General features: G+C 42.9%; 1 protein-coding gene across 7 annotated transcripts in view; it reads right to left on the reverse strand.

The window, feature by feature from the left end:
* EVI5 (ecotropic viral integration site 5) overlaps positions 1-15,728 on the reverse strand; it is a 193,254-nt gene extending 177,526 nt beyond the window's left edge. For 6 of the 7 annotated variants that reach the window (XM_060202085.1, XM_016192653.2, XM_060202084.1 and 3 more), the window contains exon 1: positions 15,469-15,728. The gene's annotated coding sequence lies outside the window, so the exon portion shown is untranslated. Of the gene's footprint in view, positions 1-3,471; positions 3,577-15,468 lie in introns of all 7 variants that reach the window. The other variant, XM_060202081.1, reaches the window with a different exon arrangement.
* Positions 15,729-16,545: the final 817 nt, after the last annotated feature.

A 16,545-nucleotide genomic window follows, 5' to 3' on the forward strand; every position in this document is an offset into this window, starting at 1 on the left:
GCCTCGCGTGAGCTTAATGTGCAGCTTGGCGATACGAGAATCCGGCATGAAGCCCAGCCAGTCTATCTTGGCATTACTCTCGATTGCACTCTGTCATTTCACGAACATCTCATAAAAACTGCAGCAAAGGTGGGCGCGAGGAATAACATCATTGCAAGACTGGCCAGCTCCTCATGGGGCGCAAGCGCTGCCACACTACGATCATCATCTCTGGCATTATGCTATTCCACTGCAGAATACTGTGCCCCAGGATGGTTCCGTAGCCCCCATGTCCACTTGGTCGATTCCAAATTATATTCCTCCATGAGGATAATTTCTGGAACCATCCGTTCCACCCCGGTTCCATGGCTGCCAGTTCTTAGCAACATCGCCCCGCCAGATATTCGTAGGGATGCGGCATCATCTAAGTTCATTTCCCACGTCTACGCTCCACCGGACCTGCCAATATACGCGGATATCTTCGCCCACCCTGTCCAACGCTTGAAGTCTCGTCACCCAATCTGGTCCCCTACGCCTACACTAAACTTCTCTGTTCCAGACTCTTGGAAACAGAGTTGGCAGTCAGCTGAGGTAAAGAACAAACACCTCATCACAGACCCCTGCAAGCGTCAACCCGGCTTTGACCTAGCACGTTATGATTGGGCCCTCCTCAATCGCTATCGAACAGGCCATGGCCGGTGCGCCGCTATGTTCCATCGCTGGGGAGCCAGAGACGACCCGAACTGCCCCTGCGGCTACAGACAGACTATCACCCACATAGTCAACAACTGCCACCTCTCCAGATTCAAAGGAGGTCTCGAAACTTTACATCAGGCTCAACCTGATGCTGCTGACTGGCTACGGAAGAAGGGCAAACGCTAGAAGAAGAAGAATATGTGCAAAAACTTACAAGTAGGATTGGTAACCCACTTAGGCAGTCTGGTAATTCCTACTTTTCAAAATATCTTTATATATTATTTTCAATTCCATATGTGCTTTTCTTTCCATTCCTCAAGCCTCCCCTTAGCAGTACTGAAATGACAAATCGATAATAATGCTATTTATACATAGCACGAAAATACATGCCAGGTACTGTTCTAGACATTTGTTTTAATTTTATTTTATTCCCTTGTTGCCCTTTTTGTTTTATTGTTGTAGTCGTTGGATAGGGCAGAGAGAAATGGAGAGGGGAAGAGAGGGAGAGAGAAAGATAGACAACTGCAGACCTGCTTCACCACTTGTGAAGCGACTCCCCTGCAGGTGAGGAGCCAGGGCTCCAACCAGGATCATTACGCCGGTCATTACACTTTGCGCCATCTGCGCTTAACCCACTGAGCTACAGCCCAACTCCCTGTTCTAGACATTTTATGTCTATTACTTTCATTCCTCATGACCAATTCTGCACAGTAAATATGAAAACACACACACATTTTTCTGATAAGGAACATACCCAGAAGGACTGACAAGAAAAATTAAGAAAAGGCTTGTTCCTTCGACATCATGCCACATGTTTTTCATGCCATCACTTCTTATCATAATGAAGCCTTTGCAACACAGAACTTCATTAGGTTCCAAACAAAAACTAAAGTTGGGGGGGAGGGTCAAGGTGTAGCGCAGTGGGTTAAGCACATGTGGTGCGAAGCTCAAGGGCGAGTCAAGGATCCCAGTTCGAGCCCCCGCTCCCCACCTGCAGGGGGGTCATTTCACGGGCAGTGAAGCAGGTCTGCAGGTGTTTATCTTTCTCTCCCCCTCTCTGTCTTCCACCTCCTCTATTTCTCTCTGTCCTACCCAACACAAAAGCTATAACAACAACAATAACAACAAGGGCAACAAAAATTGTAAATAATAATAACGATAATGGCCTCCAGGAGCAGTGGATTTGTAGTGCAGGCACTGAGCCCCAGCGATAACCCTGGAGGCAAAAAAAAAAAACTGAAGTTGTTTTCCTTCATAAAAAAGACAATGGGAGAGTCGGGTGTAGCGCAGCAGGTTAAGCCCACATGGCGAGAAGCACAAGGACCAGCATAAGGATCCCGGTTTGAGCCCCTGGCTCCCCACCTGTAGGCGAGTTGCTTCACAGGTGGTGAAGCAACAATGACATCGATAACAACAACTACAACAATGGAAAAACAAGGGCAACAAAAGGAAAAATAAATAAATATAAAAAAATTTTTTAAAAAGACAATGGGAGGGGAGTGGGCAGTAGCACACTAGGTTAAGTACAAGGATCCCAGTTCGAGCCCCCGCTCCCCACATACAGGAGGATAACTTCAAAAGCAGTGAAGCAGATCTGCAGGTGTCTTTTTCTCCCCCTCTCTTTCCCTCTCTATCTTCCCTTCCTCTCTCAATTCCTCTTTCCTATCCAACAGCAACAACAACAACAACAACAATGGGACCAAGATAACCACCAGGAGCAAAGGATTCATAGCAAAGCAATAACCACTGGAGGCAAAAAAAAAAAAAAAAAAAAAGGCAATTATCTGCTAGGAATACAGCAGATTTTGATGCCTAAGGCATCAGAGGTATCATTCCTGCTTCAATCAGGTTTATTCCCTGGTACTACTATAAATCAGAGCTCAGCAGTGCTTATTTAAAAAAAATTAATACAATTATTATGTGAAACATTTCATTATATTACTAGTGGAATTTTCCCATAAATATTCTGTACTAAAACTGAGAAGACATCATGCTGGCTAAAATACATTGAATAAGAACTCAAGGAAACTAAAATTTGATTGCTTGAATTTCACCTAAAACTACTACAACTGTTCAAATTCAAGAGTAAAGAGTTAAATCTATTCTTTAAACTCAGCCTTCCATTGTTAGAAACATGAAATTGTTTCTTTTCAAAAAAGGCATAGCCACACACATTTTTTTTTTTTGGCAGCAGCAGAAGTCCTAAAATATCTGTTGCCTTATGTCTCAATTTAGTCTGAAAAAAATGCACAAATTTAGAATGAGTAGTTATGACTGGAATGTGATACAGTGGTAGAGCACAATAATTGTCGGATGAGTAATACTTATCATATAAGCAATATGCACTTATTTTATATGCACAATATACCAACCACTGTGTCAAGAAGTATGTTAAAAAGTGTCACTCATTGAAAAAAAAAAGTGTCACTCATAGTCAATGAGGAACAAAAATGGTTTTAAAAAAAAATACTAAAATAGGGTGGAGGAGATAGCATAATTGTTATGCAAAAAGGCTTTCAAGACTGAGGCTCCAAAGTTTCAGGTTCCATCTGCTGTAGTACCGTATGTCAGAACTGAGCAGTGCTCTGGTAGTAAGTAATAAAAATCTAGAAATTACAATAAGCACCATCAGTATGATTTCCCAGTGTGTAAGCGGTACACAGATCATAGTAAAAACAAGCATACAAGCAAATCCTAAAAATCCCATTTCAATGATAGCTACTTTAACTGAATACTTTATACTGGTAAAGAAAATAACAAAATTATGAGGGGAGGAGAAGCAGAAAGATAACTCACTTGGATAGCTCCCTTTCTTTGTCATGTCCATGTGGGCAACCCAGGTTTGAACCTGGCATACACTAAACCATTTGCAAACATCTGAGTTCAAGACCCAGTCCCTATCTGTAAGGGAGAAAAGGCACAAGTGGTGAAGCAGTGCTATAGGTTTCTCTTTCTCTTAAAATATATATATATATACACACATACACATATACATACACACACACACACACACACACACACACACATCTCAGAGAAAAGTTAAAATTAAAAGATCAGGGGCCGTGCAGTGCCGCGCCGCACCAAGTTAAGCGCGCGCATAGTGCAAAGCACAGGGACCAGCACAAGGATCCCGGGTGTCCTCTTTCTCTCTCCCTATCTTCTCCTCCCCTTGTTTTTTTGTTTGTTTGTTTGTTTGTTTTTTTGCCTCCAGGGTTAGCGGTGGGGCTGGTGCCTGCACTGCGAATCCACTGCTCCTGGAGGCTATTTTCCCCCCATTTTTGTTGTCCTTGTTATCGTTGCCATTGCTGTTGTTGGACAGGACAGAGAGAAATCAAGAAAGGAGGGGAAGACAGAGAGACCTGCTTCACTGCTCGTGAATCAACACCCGAGCAGGTGGGGAGCCAGGGCCTCTAACCGGGATCCTTACACTGGTCCTTGCACTTTGCGCCATGTGCATTTAACCCACTGCACTACTGCCCAGCAGCCCAAACTTTTGTTCTTTTTGTCTTAAATTGCTTTCCTGATTTTTTTCTTCTGTAGTAGCTACTCATTCTCTTCCTTTGTAGATTACTTATCAGTTCACCACCTCTTAAATGTCAATGGCCTCTAATTCTATCCTGATTTCTCCCCTCATTTTCAGAGTCCTTTACTTTCTTTTACCTCTATCACTGCTTACAAAATAAAACAGCAGTGATCGCCCCTTACCTACAAAATTTACTCATTTACTATGTTCCCAGTATTAAAGATAAACACATCAACAGCCAGCATCCTAAGGGAGAAAATTAATGAGGGTCAGCTTACCCCTCCTTTTTCTTTTTTTTTTTAACCAGAGCACTAATCAACTGAGGTTTATGGTGGTGCTGGGGATTGAACCCGGGAGCCTCAGGCATGAGTCTCTTTGCATAACTATTATGCTATCTACCCCCTCAATCTGCCTTCCTCTCTTCCCTCCTTCCCATGGTCTTTACTGTGAAAAACAAAATTTTTGCTTCTCTGAGCAATTTTCCTTACTAGTTATTAAAAAAAATTTTTTTAACTCAAGCCAAAAGACTAATTAATCATTATTCTTCAGGAAAAAAAAAATCTACTCACTCAAAACTAGCTGTGTCTGTAAATTTTAGGTGCAAATTTTGTGAGAGCAAGAATTGTATACACAGACTAGATCACCACTACCTTTCTAAGCAAGGCCTATCATTATACCTGAACATAGGAGACACTAAATATGGGTTATCTTTGATGACTCTTAAAGACTAGTTGGTAATGTTTATAACTTCTAGATCATTTACCGACTCATTTTTCTGATCCTGAACATTAAATATAGAAATACCATCTTGCTTGACAACCTCTATAAGCTTATTCATCAGGTGACAGAAACAAGACTATTTCACATTTTCAAAAGGACAAAAGTTGAGTCTTTAACTTTACTCTCAATTTACTTCTAGGTCTACCTTTTCATCATAAAATTCTGGCAATCAATCTTTCAAGCTATACTCATCTCTGGTATACCTGAAGGTCAAAGAGACAGCTCACCAGGTAGGTGCATGCCTTGGCATGCACATGGCCCAGGTTCGAGTCTAAGGTAACATGGTAGGTACTATGGCACCAGAGGAAGCTCCAGTACTGTGGTATCCCTGTGCGTCTCTGAATTAAAAGCAGACTGGAGCAGTGAAGCATTAACTCCTAGCAAAGTTACTGACAATATAGTGGTGTCAGGTTGAACCTAGGACATTTGATGCCTCAAGGCTGTTGCAATACCAGATCCATAATTAATATTTATTTATTTATTATTAGTGGGGGGGGGGGCAAAACATCACTCTGTCACACATAGGCCAGAGATCAAATTCAAGAGCTTATGCTTGAGAGTCCAACACTTTATGCACTGTATTACCCAGGCCAACCAAATCTATATTCAGAAGAGATATCAGGTCAAAGAAGAAAACACAAATATAAATATTTGAGTACCAACTCAAAGATAAGGAAAAATTCCTATTTCACTTCTGTTTCAGTGCTTATATTTTCCTGTGGAAAAAAACAATGATTCATAATAGTCAGTTCTGTCCCAGACTGATGTTCTCATGAAGGCCCCTTCCAAGAACATAGGAGCTAGCAGTCTCTTGAGAATAAAGTCTGAACTTCTAGACACTGAATAACAAAACTAACAATGAAGATGCAGATAACAGCCAGTTTAACTAGCTTTAGGGAACACTTTAGAGGACAAATGTGAAAGCTGGAGCAGTACAAAGAACAATTAACAAACACTAAACCCACACTGTCTTCTGTCATTTCAAGGAAAAAACAAATACCACATGTAGTGAAAACTCTTAAAAGTACAGATACAGGGCCTGTAAAATAACTCTCTTAGGTAGTCTGCTGCTGCTTCGCTATATATAAACCCCACCACACTGAAGGTAGCTTCTGTGCTGTGGTCTATCTTTCACTCTCTCTTTCTCTGACTTTGTCTCTGTCAAAAAATTAATGAATAAGGGAAAACAAAGCACAGATACAGTAATAAATAGCTAGAAACTGCAACAAATAAACACACCAGGCAATCTGCAATAATGAAAAACTGTTTGGTCCTTTCATACCAACCAGCATTTTCTATCCACAAACCATGAAGTAGATAACCAAGTGTTTCTACTGAGGAAAAACATCACAAAGATGGGCAAAAATAACTGGCAATACTACCTTTGATTAGTATCTTGAATTTTGTACACAAGCATGAAAGTAATTTGTAGAGAAGCAAAAAAGTCCAGTAAGAATTGAGTAAACTTTTGCATTTTATAAAACTAGTCAAAAATAAATCTTAAGGGAGTTAGGCGGTAGCACAGCAGGTTAAGCGCAGGAGTGCAAAGCACAAGGACCAGCCCCCAGCTCCCCACCTGCAGGTGTGTTGCTTCACAAGTGTGAAGCAGGTCTGCAGATATCTTTCTCTCCCCCTCTCTGTCTTCCCCTCCTTTCTCCATTTCTCTCTGTCCTATCCAACAACAACATCAACAACAACAACTAAAACAATAAACAACAAGGATAACAAAAAGGAATAAATAAATATTAAAAATCTTTAAAATAAATAAATAAATCTTAAGCTCAACATAGGACAGAAAGACATTACGGAAAATAACAAATAAAAAACACCCACTATCTAGCATCATAAATTTCATAAAAGAATTTTTATTATTATTATTTTGAGAGGGGGAGACAAAAATCAGGAGGGAAGGGGGAGATAGGGAGGGAGGAAGAAAGAAAGAGGAACACTGGCAGTGCCATGTCACTTCATTTCATGAAGTCCATAGTGTCCTCCCCCCACCCTACCCCCGTAGGTGGGGACCAGGAGGTTGAACCCAGGTGTTTATGCACTGTAATGTGTGTGCTCAACAAGGTGTGCGTGCCACCACCCAGCCCCAATAAAAGGACTAAAAAAAAAAAAAAAAAAAGGCAGATTTATTTAATCTCTGAGAGGGGAAAGATGGGAGTGGTGAAAGAATCAGAGCACAACTCTGGCATATGCAATGCCAGAGACTGAATTAGGGGCCACAGGGATCTCATGTTTGAGAGGCCAACATCTTACCCACTGTGCCACCTCCTGGGCCACAGAAAGGGCTTTTTTTTTTAACACACACACAAAAAAAGATGGCATAATTTAAAAGTGAATACTTCAAACTGTACAAATTATTACCTAAAATAGATGACTTCACTTTTTTTTTTTTTTTTGACGAGCTGGGTTGTGTCAGGGTCTCAAGCATTTGAGAGTCCACTGCTCCTGGCTCAGCTTTTCTCATTCCTCTTATTTCAAATATATAGAAAGACACAGAGAGAGAGAGACTACAGCACTATATGTCAGAGGTGGTACGCAGATTTAAGTGTGACTCTCAAGCATGATGTCCTGGGTTTGATCCCCAGCACCACATGTGCCAAAGTCATGATCTACTTCCCTCTCTCATTAAAAGAATTAATCGAGATATTCTCTGAAAAACCTGACTAGACCAAGAGAAAAGACAGATATTGGAGACAGACTCAGGCAACTCCAAAGTCAATGGTTTCTATGAGTAGTGTAGTTTTAGAACCTGCAGACACTGGGAGCCGGGCGGTGGCGCAGCGGGTTAAGCGCACGTGGCAAAGCGCAAGGACCAGAGTTGGAGCCCCCGGCTCCCCACATACAGGAGAGTCACTTCACAAGTGGTGAAGCAGGTCTGCAGCTGTCTGTCTTTCACTTCCCCTCTCTGTCTTCCCCTTCTCTCTCAATTTTCTCTCTGTCCTATCCAACAACATCAATAACAACAACAATAACTACAATAATAAAACAACAAGGGCAACAAAAAGGAATAAATAAATAAATTTTAAAAGAACATGCAGATACCGATCTTTAAAGCTAAAAAATCTAAATGCTAGTTACCACTGGGCAAGGAGTGTGGAAGTTTGAAGAAAGCCATATGAAGGAATTCTGGAGAGGTATTTTTGTTTGTTTTCCCCCATAGTATCTTGCATTTACTTACATGGGTGTGTATATATAGCAAAATAAATTTAACTTTTATTTATTTATTCCCTTTTGTTGCCCTTGTTTTTTTTTTGTTTGTTTGTTTGTTTGTTATTATTGATGTCGTTGTTGGATAGGACAGAGAAATGGAGAGAGGAGGGGAAGACAGAGAGGGAGAGAGAAAGATAAACACCTGCAGACCTGCTTCACCGTTTGTGAAGCGACTCCCCTGCAGGTGTGGAGCCGGGAGCTGCGCTTAACCCGCTGCGCTACTGCCTGACTCCCAATAAATCTTTAAATTGCTTAAAATCTACCCATCTGGGAGTCGGGCGGTAGCACAACGGGTTAAGCGCACGTGGCGCAAAGCGCAAGGATAGGCATAAGGTTTCCGGTTCAAGCCCTCAGCTCCTTACCCTCTCTGTCTTCCCCTCCTCTCTCGATTTCTCTGTCCGATCCAACAATGATGACATCATTATCAACAACAAGAACTACAATAATAAAACAACAAGGGCAACAAATGGGAATAAATAAATACTTTTTAAAAATCTACCCATCTCTGCAATCACACCTAAATTAATACACAAACACTCACATAATCTTGGGTCCTACCCCTAGAGATTCCACCTATTTAGATGAGTTAGCATGACGCTTACAGGGGTCTGTGATGAGGTGTTTGTTCGTCAGCTGAGGTAAAGAACAAACACCTCATCACAGACCCCTGCAAGCGTCAACCCGGCTTTGACCTAGCACGTTATGATTGGGCCCTCCTCAATCGCTATCGAACAGACCATGGCCGGTGCGCCGCTATGTTCCATCGCTGGGGAGCCAGAGACGACCCGAACTGCCCCTGCGGCTACAGACAGACTATGATCCACATAGTCAACGACTGCCACCTCTCCAGATTCAAAGGAGGTCTCGAAACTACATCAGGCTCAACCTGACGCTGTTGACTGGCTACGGAAGAAGGGCAAACGCTAGAAGAAGAAGCATCTGTGTGTTTGGTTTTTTGTTTTGTCCTTCCCTTCTTCCTTTCTTTCTTTCTTTTTAATTTATTAATGAGAGGAAGAACAGAGTATCACTGTGGCACATACTATGGCGAGAACTTGGGTAGGGACACCAATACCCAAGTCCAACTGTGCCCGGGCCCCAGACTTCTAAGTGTCCTTTTTCTTTTTTTTTTTTTCCCCTCCTTTTTGCCTCCTGGGTTACTGCTAGGGCTCCAGTAACTGCACAGCCACTCCCAGTGGCCAATTTGTTGTTTTTTCTTATAGAAACAGAGAAGGGAGGAGGAGAAAGACACCAGCAATACTGCTCCACTGCTCCACCTTACAGATAGGGACTGGGGGCTTGAACCCTCATCCCTGTGCACTCAGCCTGCTGTACCACAATCTGACCCTTAAGCGTCTTTTTAAAAAAACTTTCCAGAGGGGCAGGCAGTAGCACACTGGGTTAAGCGCACATGGTGCGAAGCACAAGGAACAGGGTAAGGAAGGATCTGGTTCCAGCCCCTGGCTCCCCACCTGCAAGGGGGTGGGTCGCTTCACAGGCGGTGAAGCAGGTCTACAGATGTCTGTCTTTCCCTCCCGTCTTTTCCTCTCTTGGTTTCTCTCTGTCCTATTCAACAACAACAATAGCAATGGCAACAATAACAATAACAACAAGGGCAACAAAATAGGAAAAATGGCATCCAGGAGTAGTGGATTCTTAGTGCAGACACTGAGCCCCAGCCATAACCCTGGAGTCAAAAAAAAAAAAAAAATCACACATTCACACACACAGAAAAACAGAACTTTCCACATGATTTTAATGTTCAGCTAAAGTTGGGAACCACTACTTTAGTTAAACTTAATAAAGAGTAAAACTATAAGTTGTTATACCCTACCATACAAGCTCAGGGCTTCCAATTAGTTTTCATTTGGCCACTCGTAAACCAAGAATTACAAGACCTCTGTAGGCCTTTACTGCTGAAACTATAACCAAAAAGGGGATACATGTGATTTGAATAAAACTCTGCAAGGAGAAGAAAGTTTAAACATTTAAATTTAACATTCTCAGACAAAAGGAGAGAGGCAGCTAATCTATCAACCCACAGAAAGGAGTTTGATCAAGAGCTAGTGTGCCTAGTGCACAGAACACCACAAAGATTGAAGTCTCCAATCAGGGTGGGAGAATTAAAGTTTACAAAAGGTCTGATAAAGTCTGTATATAGACAGCCCACAGCTGGACAAACAGCACAGCAGTATCACATCAAATTTGCATGCTAGAGGTCCCAAAGGGCCTAGGTTCAATCCCAGCACTACTACATGCCAGAGATAACCTGTGATCTGGTGTTTACTCTTTCTCATGTTTTTTTTTTTTTAAGTGAACCCTCCAGCTACCTTTCTCCACCATTTGCATCCTCTGAAAGATTTATTCTGTAAAAACACTGGTTTGAGAGGCTCCACAAGAAGAGAATAAATAGTGAAGGGCAGCTCAAATTAAAAGCAAGGGGTTAGGTAAAAACATGTATACTGATTAACAGTCCCCACCCACGGTTACTCTTTGTTTTTTTTTTTTTTGTCTTTTTTGAGAGGATGAGGGAATACTTGGTTGACTGGTTGTTATTATTGTTCTTTAATGAGCAGCATCTCACCTATATCAAATTCCACCATTCCTGCGACAACTTTTTTTTTTTTACTTCAGATAGAGGGAGAGGCACATGGCACTGCTCCACCGACCATGAACTTTCCCTGGGAAGGCCATGATGCCAGGTTCCAACCCACTATACCATGTGTGCTATCTCCCCAGTCAGCACTTTGCCCACCTATCTGAACACTGGAGTTAGACGTTCTTACCTCCCACTGCACCCAGTATTAATTTAATGCTCCTTATGCATGCTGCCAGCCTAGTTTTCTTCAAAGCAGTTCTGAGTAGGAGGCAGATGTCTTTTCTTTCTTTTTTTTTTTTTAAGATTTATTTATTCCCTTTTGTTGCCCTTTTTTTTTTTTGTTGTAGTTATTATTGTTGCTGTCATTGATGTCATCATTGTTGAATAGGTCAGAAAGAAATGTAGAGAGGAAGGGAAGACAGAGGAGGAAAAAAAGACAAACACCCACAGACCTGTTTCACGGCTTGTGAAGCGACTCCCCCGCAGGTGGGGAGCCGGGGGCTGGAACAGAGATTCTTCAGCTGGTCCTTGCATTTTCACCACCTGCGCTTAGCCCTCTGCGCTACTGCCAGACTCTCTTCAGATGCCTTTTCTTGAATTTCTTTATTTTTAATTAAGTTTATTTATTTATTTATTTTCCTTTTTGTTGCCCTTGTTGTTTAACATTGTTGTGGTTATTAATGTCGTTGTTATTGGATAGGACAGAGAGAAATGGAGAGAGGAGGGGAAGACAGAGAGGAGGAGAGAAAGACAGACACTTGCAGATCTGCTTCACCGCTTGTGAAGCGACTCCCCTGCAGGTGGGAAGCCGGGGACTCGAACTGGGATCCTTACACAGGTCCTGGCGATTTGCGCCACATGCGCTTAACCCGCGGCGCCACCGCCCGACTCCCTCTTGAATTTCTTAACCCGCGGCGCCACCGCCCGACTCCCTCTTGAATTTCTTATACACCTAGATTCTAAGCTTCTTTAAGGGCACAGTCGGCATCCCTAGTACAACCACAATGATTATTCTCATACTAAACACTTTGTTTTTTAATTAGTTCTACATACTGGAAACAGCATGCAAAAAAAAAATGCAAAATTTAGTTGGAAAACTAGCACATTTAGATTTGGTCATGAAGATCAAAGAGGTATAGTTTACTGATGAAATGATACCTCACCACCTTACCCATCCCCCAAAAAAAATCTGTTGTATTTCTATTTAATGGCCACAAATACTGTAAAATATAATTTATAGTAACAAAAAAATCAAGAAAGACTACCAAGTGGTACAGGAGACGGCACAGTGGATAAGGCACTGGACTATCAAATATGAGATCCCGAGTTCAATCCCCAGCAGCATGTGTACCAGAGTGATAACTGGTTCTTTCTCTTTCTCCTCCTTTCTTACTAGTAAGTAAATAAACTCTTTTTAAAAAATTCTAAAAAGACTAGAAAAAGAAATATGACTGATATGCACACAACTACAAACTGTTAAGAGAAAATTTAGAGAAATTAAATAAAAGAAGGTATATATCATGTTCCTAAATTGAATAGAATCAATCCTGATTCCAAAATGTGTAGATTAACAAGAAAAATAACTGGAAATGTTAATAACTGAGAACTTCTCAGAAAATCTTTAAAAGAACAAATTTAGAGCCACTTGGAGGTGGGACAGTAAATAAAGCAGTGGACTTTCAAACATTAGGTCCCAAGTTTGATCTTCAGCATAGCATGCACCAAACTAATGCTCTCGTTCTCTCCCTTCCCATCAGTAAATATTTTTTTTACTTTTTATTTATTTATTCATTCCCCTTTGTTGCCCTTGTTTTATTGTTGTAGTTATTATTGTTGTTGTTATTGATGTCATTATTGTTAGGACAGAGAGAAATGGAAAGGAGGGGAAGACAGAGGGGGAGAGAAAGATAGATACCTGCAGACCTGCTTCACAACCTATGAAGTGACTCCCCTGCAGGTGGGGAGCCAGGGACTAGAACCAAATAAACATTTTTTTAAAGAAAAGAACAAATCTGGAGACCTTATAGTCTACAACCAATTAGCAAGATTCTTTATATAAAGTTGCAACAATTAATATAGTGATACTGATGCAAGGATTATAAATAGATCAATTAATGAAGCAGAACAGAATGTCTAGAAACAAATCTACATTTATAAAGTCACCTGATTAATGAAGAAATGTCACACAGTACAGAGGAGCAAGGATGGTAATGGCGCTGGGTCATAAAAATGCCCATATGGTAAAAAGTGGGTCCCAACACCTACAATCTAGGTTTTATTGTAAATTGTGCACCAGGTTAAGTGCACATGTTACCATGCACAAGGACATGGGTTCAAACCCCTGGCCCCACCTGTAGGGAGGGTAGCTTCACGAGTAGTGAAGCAGTAATACAGGTGTCTGTCTATATCCCCCTTCCCTCTCAATTTCTATCTCAATTAAATAAAATAAATAAGTGTAATGGTTTCATTTATTTAAAAACTTTTAAGGGAGTCGGGCGGTAGAGCAGCGGGTTAAGCGCACGTGGGGCAAAGCGCAAGGACCGGCGTGAGGATCCGGGTTGGAGCCCGCGGCTCCTCACCTGCAGGGGAGTCGCTTCACAAACGGTGAAGCAGGTCTGCAGGTGTCTATCTTTCTCTCCCCCTCTCTGTCTTCCCTTCCCCTCTCCATTTCTCTCTGTCCTATCTAACAACGACGACATCAATAACAACAATAATAACTACAACAATAAAAAGACAAGGGCAACAAAACGGAAAATAAATAAAAATTTTTTTAAAAGTCTTAAAAAAAAAAACTTTTAAAAGAAATTTTTTGTGTGGTCCGGGAAGTGGTGCAATGGATAAAGCATTGGATTCTCAAGCATAAGGTCCTGAGTTCAATCCCCGTTGGCACATGTACCCGAGTGATATCTGGTTCTCTTTCTCCTATCTTTCTCATTAATAAATAAATATTTTTTAAAAAGAAAAAAAAATATTTTAAATTCTGTAAGAGGACACAATAAAATAGTTTCTTTTTCTTCTTACATAGACACAGAGAAGCAGACAATATCAGAGACCACAGCACCAAAGCTCCCTTCAATGCAATGGAAGCTGGGCTTGAACCTGGGTCCTGCACTTGGCAAACCAGCTCACTGTAAGTGAGCTATCTCACTAGCCCCACAGGAAAATAGTTTCATATTCTTAAGGCTGGGCACATATTTCTTAGGGTACAAAATGTGGCAATCATAAAGGCAAAGAGTAAGTATGTATCATTTAAATTAAGAATTTCCACTCATCAAATGAATGTAAAGGCAAGACAGAGGAAAAGATGATAAATTGTGCATTTACACAAACACACATACACCCAGAATAAAGAATTATAAATATTTTCTTGACTTAAACTTACTTAGCAGACACTTCACAAAAGAACACATATAAATAGTCAATAATACTCAACTACAATTAAGAAAATGCAAAATAAAACTACACTATTATATTACTCAATATCTACCAGAGTTGCATAAATTTTCTAAGCTGATAAGCATTAGCAAAGATGTGGGATAACTGGAATTATCATACACGCAAATCCGTACAACCATAGAATCTAGTACCAAATACTTCACAAACTAACTCCACATAGGTATAAAACTCAACCTACTCGTATTCTAGTGCTTGATCTGTAATGAACACTCTGTAAACATTCTTTATTTGCATACTCAAGATGGCACAGCTGCTTCAGGAAGTTTTCTAAATTTGACATGAAGTTCTCAGAGACCTTAATGTGTTTTTAACACTTTTTGGTAACTTAAGTTTACGAATAAATTTCCTTAAAATAAAATGTTTTAAAGCTAGTAACTTATCAGTCCAGAACAAAGGTAAAAAAACTTCCAACAGCTACTTCTTCTTGGTCTTCATAAAATACTGGGTTTCTTTTTGCAGCCAAGAAAGACGTTTATTCCACTGCACTGCAACCCAGTGAATAAAAAGATAACTTTGCAAGGAAATGCCGCTGCTTTTCGAAATCTCTTCTAACAGTAACAAGACAGGAGGAGAGAAGGCAAGGGAACCATTCCGAAAGTTCTGGTGAACTCTTCCACGAATGGACCTCAACTGTGATCTTAAAGACGCTCAACAGACGAGACACAAAGTCTACAAAGAAATCACAGCAACTCTAATAGCAAGCATCACCACCACAATCCAAACTACCGGAAATTCTGCGGTGAACGTGAGTCTTGCCCGCCAGTCATAAGGTGATTCAGTGGCAGCTTAGACACGCTCCCGGCGCGCATCCCTGGGAGACCTCGAGCGCACCTGGCTGGCCCATCACCTGCCCAGAGGCACAACCTCGCGCAGAAAGTCCGAGGCCGACCAAAGAGTCCAATTTTGCAAGGAAGGGAACGCGGGCCACTTCTGGCCTCAAGGGGCGGGTTTGCAGGCTCCGTGATCCCCGCAAGACCTGGGACTCCGCTGCAAAGCCGGCTGACGAGTTTCTCCCTCCGCGTCACCAGAGGAGGATCCCCGGCCGCAGCGGCCGCAAGAAACTTAGGCCTCGGAGAGGCCGGGCGCGCCAGGCGCTCGCGCCGCAAGTTTGGCTGCCTCCCCCGCTCGCAGCGCCCCGGCCCGGCAGTGCGCCCCGGACAACCGCACCCGCGGCCCCCGCGGCCTCCCGGCCCGCCCGGCCTGGCGCGGCGCCCCTCACCTTGGAAACGTTGGGTGGACTCCACCGTAAACATTAACTTCCCATCCAGCCGGCAGCCAGCAGCCGCGCCACCGCGTCTCAGCGCCTCAGCCCCGCTCAGGGCTCCGCCGACCGCCCTTCTCGCACTCCCGCCGGCGCTGCGCTTGCTCAGGAGCTCGGGGCCGCCTCCGACCTCCACCCACCAGCCCCGCCGCGCAGCTCCCGCTCAGCCACCCGAGCCGCAGCCTGCCAGCCCGCGGGCTCCTCCGGGGTCCAGCCCGGCCGCGTCAGGAAAACCCAAGGCGCAGGCGCGGCAGGGCCTTAAAGAGACCGGGCCGCCGCTACCGCATAATGGGTTCGAGCAGGTTAGGGGCCGGGTCCGGAGGACGAGAAAAGGAGAAGCCGACAGGATTGGACCGTGGAGAACGGGGGCGGGGAAATCCCTCTCGGCTCGGCTCTTTCAAAGCACAGTCCCTCGGCGGGACAAATTGCTGACTTCCTAGAGGCTCTTGAACCGCCCCTTGCCTAGGAGACCTGCACAAGGCACACCCCCTCGCGGGCCGAGGCCGCCGCGCTTTCAGGGCGTGGGGCTCGCTCTGCCGCACCGCCCACGCGCCACTCTTCTTGGCGGCCGCTCGCGGTGCAGAAGCGCAGACTTCGAAAGGTCCCCAGAGCTCCTGGAAAGGTGACTGGCCGTTCTCAAAAACAATAATCATTGTAGGCGGATAGCACGTAGGATTGCATATCACTTTACCCGCAGTCCCCTGCAGAGTCCGGCAGGGGGCTCAGCATGGGCACAAGTAGGTGAAGGCGTTCGGGCAACCATCCAATATAAAGAAAAAATTCTTAGAAGAAAAGTACTTAAGGTTGGAACAGAAACTACCTGCTAATCTTGCTCTAGTCCTACGAAGAACAGGCAAGAAAAACAATAAAAGCAATACAAATTTCTTTCATTATACATTTAGATGTGGCAAAATGATAGTAATTATCAGTACAAAAACCTCCAATTATTCGCCTAGAAATTCAAAAGAGTCCTGCCTCTTTTCCCATCTAAAAGTATAACCTCCAAAACAGGTTCCACTCCTTAGGATAGGGCCC

This window comes from Erinaceus europaeus, chromosome 11, assembly GCF_950295315.1.
Source record: "Erinaceus europaeus chromosome 11, mEriEur2.1, whole genome shotgun sequence".
In the NCBI taxonomy this organism is placed as follows: Eukaryota; Metazoa; Chordata; class Mammalia; order Eulipotyphla; family Erinaceidae; genus Erinaceus; species Erinaceus europaeus.